General features: G+C 31.0%; 1 long non-coding RNA gene across 1 annotated transcript; it reads left to right on the forward strand.

Annotated features, from left to right (window-relative positions):
• Positions 1-409: 409 nt before the first annotated feature.
• Positions 410-4,198, forward strand: LOC131660388 (uncharacterized). Its single transcript, XR_009300819.1, has 3 exons — positions 410-566; positions 681-798; positions 1,586-4,198. It is a non-coding gene; the product is annotated as an uncharacterized LOC131660388 (long non-coding RNA).
• The last annotated feature ends 802 nt before the right edge of the window (positions 4,199-5,000 follow it).

Below are 5,000 nucleotides of genomic sequence, written 5' to 3' on the forward strand. Positions count from 1 at the left end.
TAAAATTATTCTTTCTCACTAAACCATAAACTATAATGTAAAACATGTCAAATCAAAAGATAAAAATTCTTTCTCACTAAACCATAAACGATAACGAAGAAATATTACATTTTTCTTGAATATTTGATGTCTAAAAAATTCTATTTTTTTAATTATTGGTCTAGTGACTATGACATACTTAAATAAACAATTACAAAAAAAAAAAAAATATAGTGATCATAATTCAAACTCAAGATTCTATATAAAATATTCTCATAATCAAACCACTAAAAGAATAAAATGAGAATTTTATTACTGTAAAACCAAAAATAAAAACAATAGTCTTATTTATTGGTATGTCGACCTACCTACCAAAAAACTTAATCATTTTATCTTTTAAAAGTATATATTAATATTTTCATGAGAGGATTTCTACCAAACATTTTGGTAACAGAAAGTACCTTTTTTCTGCAACCCATTATAGTATGAGATAAACATAAATATGTGTTCACCAAGGATTACTTTCAACATTAAGAACAGCCATGAAATCCATCTTTGTTATTTTACTACTCTTTTCTCTTCTCTTTGTAAGCTTTCTAAATTTGTCCATGAAAGTTCATTTCATTTTAACGTTTTTTTTTCTTCCTGATTAATTAATTATACCAAGTGAAACTTTTCCAAATGTTTTTGTGAATATGTAGGTTTGTAACTTGAGCTTTGCTAGAAAAGACATGGGTGAATATTGGAAGAACACTACAAGAAAATATATGATTTGCTACCATAATTTTGCTACAGAGTGTATTTCTAGTTAATCTCCACGTAATCAAGTGCCATTAGATGCAATTAATTTTATCAGTGTTTTTTTGCACGTAGTTATACGAATAATATTAATATTTTTACTAATATTATAGCTCTGTCTTGAAAAATGATAATAATTAAAAAAAACTTAACACGTTCTCTTTCACAAACACTGAAATACACCACTCTCGGCGAAACACGATCTCACCCCGAGTTGGATCTCATTCTCGATCTCGCCCCCTGATCTCGATCTCAATCTCGCGATTGGTCACGATCTCGATCCAACTTTTGTTACTGATTTGCATGGTTCGTTGTCTCTGATTTCACTTTCCAATCTGCACAATCTCCCTCCGATCTGCGCGCAACCTCCAATCTTCGCCGTGTTTTCTGCTTGATTCATGTTTATCAATATTTTTCGCTTAATCCTGTTTATCGACACACGATTTCACAACTATTTTCAACAATGTTTCAATTTCTTCTATATGATTTTGTTGGAATTTAATTAGGGTTCACATTGCTCGATCCAATCCATGTCTACTGTATGAAGTGATTCATCCATTGTACATTATCTCCATCGAGTTCTTCTTCTTTTTTGTATGCACTTATCATGTTTGTTGAAAGTCCTCACAAACTTTTTCCTTGCTTTTTGTTTTTTATTTTGATTTTGATTTTCCCATATTCACATGCTTTCAATTAATTTGATTTACTTTTAAATTTTCAAAATGGGGAAACGATGCTCACAAGTGTTTTAAATTTCTGTTGTTATGTTTGCCTTCTGATGTTTATTTTGATTTGTTTGTCTTTGTAGATGTCAACTCTTACAATCTGTTATACAAACTTGCAAATGGTGAATTCATAAGTCTGTTTCTTTAGGTATCTTGAAGATCGCTGGGTCAGCTACTGGATGGTATTGAGTTTCATATTCTTTGCTAAAGAATTTGCATACTTTTTAGCATTTTATGATAGGAACTACTATAATGTATATGTTTATTCCTTGAGGATCCGATATGAAAAGACATGTGTTATGGCTGAACTATTTCATGTTTTGGAAATCTCATTAACTTATATTTATACAATATCCAGTTTGGTTTATATGATACTTCTGTTATCTTGCTTATATTTTTAGTCAAGTAATCCAATTTGTAGGGGAAGTACAAACATGCTCTTAAATAGTTCTTTAAGTGATACGTAATAGATTCTCCCTTGCATGAACAATCATCTTTTTAAATCCAATGTTATTATCAATTTAATAATGTATGCTCGTAGTACTTAGTTAATAGGAGTTAATAGGAAATTAACCACATCATGTTTCAATTTTGATATGTCCAATTCTGAGTTTTTATTTTATTATATGGTAAATTCGTTTTTTTATAACCTCCCTCCTTTGATCAGACCATAGGCCCTATGTCATTATTCATTCTTTCTAGTGGTGGAGTTGATGAATATGGGGGTGGAGCTCCTTGGGGAAAGGAATAGGTGCTGCAGTTTCCCTTAACTTACATTCTGACAATTATTTTCTTAACTTATTAATTAATGGTGTTTATGTGTCAATGTTATGTCTATTGCCAGTATTCATAATTAAAAGAATACAATATCATTTGTGTTAATTAAATAGATGTTTGGAGTTACGACTTTGCTATTAAAATCAAAGAGATTGTAATGAACTTGGAAGATATCATTTGTTTCCAGTGAACTAAACGAATCTAGATTTTACGCCTTTAAAACTTTTGAACTATGCGAATGTAGATTTTACACCTTTAAAACTTTTGAACTATGCGAATGTAGATTTTGTAGAGACATAAATAGTACTTCTTAATTTTAAAGATTAGATGATACTAATAATACTTTAATGCCAAACATTGGTTATGGTTCAGATAATACTGTTACTTTCTATCATTTTTTTCTTCCTTTTTTCTTTGTGTAATCATGTTTATCGATCCTTTATGTTTTTCTTTGGGCATAGAAACAAGACATAATCCCTAAGGCAACGAAAGATAGACATTGGTTATGGTTCAGATAATACTGTTACTTTCTATCATTGCAACGAAGGATAGGCTCTCTCAGATTACCGGTTAGCAAAAACGGTGTGACAGTGTTGGGAGAATATCTAGTGATAGGGGGCATAAGGAATCATAGTTCTACAAAAGAGAAATGAATTCGCTGATCTCAAAACGGGTCGCTGTCCCAACGTTGTCAAGAGAAGATAAATGCCTACACCTTAAGACCGGCGTAGAGAATCCCACTAGTAGCAGGCCCGGGCACTGGAAAATCTGGCCGATGTATTCATTGAAGGATATGTTATCCTTATGATTTTTAAATTACAACTGATTGGTGTGCACAAATTCAAATATTTTTAATGTTTATCTTTACAATCGTATAATCAGTAGGAGTGGTGTTTAGTTAGAGGATCTTTACACCATAAGCGTATTTTTGACATGTTGTACTTTACATATTATATATAGCTTACTGAATTCCATATGCAAGTGTAACTGTTATAAATTGATGCCATCTAACTTTATTTCAAAACACAGAAGTATAATAACAGGAAATGTCTTCACCTGGCTAGTACACCAGCTTTGAGGTCATATTGTCATACGGCAATCCTTCCGATGTTTGGAGTAAAAAGCTTCGTCATGAGAAGTCGGCTCTGACAACGCTCGAGGATGGATCGTGCTTAATTTCATCTGCGACGGTTTATGCTTGGATTGCCGAGATGTCGGACCATCTAGATCTGTCAGCGTTGCGCCTCTTTGACAACCTTTCAGTGGATCAGTCAGTCCACAAAGAGATGAGTCTTCTTATGTTTCTGTGATTTACTTTACTATGACTACTAAGTGTTTGATAAAATGTCATGTGTGTTATTAATCTGTTGTTGAGAATACTTAGCAAAGTTGATGTGAATGTCTAGAATTTGTGTAGTTATAATAACTTATATTAAACTGTGACGCATGGCTGCTAAACTGAGCTGTTGCAACTGCTGTTCTGAGTGTTGCAGGGGACGTAAAGTGTCGTGCCTTTTTATGAGAAATGCGGAGATTTCATAGTAACTTAATCAATGAATATGCTCTAAGAATTAGATTGTGCAGCTCGGGAACATTTGATCTGCAGAGATTTCATAATAACTTAACTGTTATGGATGAACATTTGATATCTGAAGATTTCATAATAACTTAACTGTTATGGTTTAGATAACACTGTCACTATTGTAATGCTAGACATGTTTAAATGTTAGTAGTTGCAAGTGTATAGTGAGTTAGTAGTTTAAATCTAATGAAACAAAAGTTGTGATTTGTGAAGTTTAACTAAAATAGAATGTGATTTTGATGTATTTTTCTTTTGTTAATAATATTAAGAATTGCTTTTTAGTTGTATTTTTAATTTAGTAATTATCAACAATTATGATACCCTTTTATAAGTTTTATTTGTCAATTTTTTTTTAAAATTAAGTCTAATTAGTTTTTATAAGAAATAATTATTAAAAAATTAAGTCTAATTAATTTTGATTAAAACTAATTAAAAAAAATGTTGTATAATTTAGCTTGAGATTTACTACGAATATTTTCTGGCAATATTGTAGTTGTATAGTTGGAGAAATATAATTAAAGACTCACATTTTGCTACATTTTAGCAGTGGTTTAGCTAGGAAACTTAATATATTTGTCTGAGTTTTGCTAGAAAATGTTTGCCAAGATAATTAGCCACTCAATTCATGCTAGAGCATATATTGTAGTTAATCCCAAACAAATCTCCAACTATTTTTATTTGATAGAGATTAGCTACGAATTAGCTAGTGTATTTGCCCTAGCTAATGTAAGATTTTCTTGTTGTGGAATATGATGAAGGGTGAAGCTATGCCAGAAGCAATTAAAGGACTTATTCATGATTATCAAGCAACGTATGAAGAGAAGGATCGTTTTGTTAGAGACTTCGATGTAAAACTTAATCTCATGTTACGTCCATGAGATTAGGTTTTACATCGATGAAGCAGAACCACAAGGATGCTACTGATATGGTTGGTAGGTAGTTGAACTCATTATCAAAATGGGTTGAAGCTCCTATACATATACATCTATACATAAATATGGCACGTAGATGTCATGATTGAATAGTAATAGTATAGTATTTTGAATGCTAATTTTTAGATACTATATCAAAAAAAAAAAATTATTTCGTGATTATTAAGAATAGATTATAATTTATACGTAATTGTACCATTTCTAATT

This window comes from Vicia villosa, linkage group LG3 (assembly GCF_029867415.1).
Source record: "Vicia villosa cultivar HV-30 ecotype Madison, WI linkage group LG3, Vvil1.0, whole genome shotgun sequence".
Taxonomy (NCBI): domain Eukaryota; kingdom Viridiplantae; phylum Streptophyta; class Magnoliopsida; order Fabales; family Fabaceae; genus Vicia; species Vicia villosa.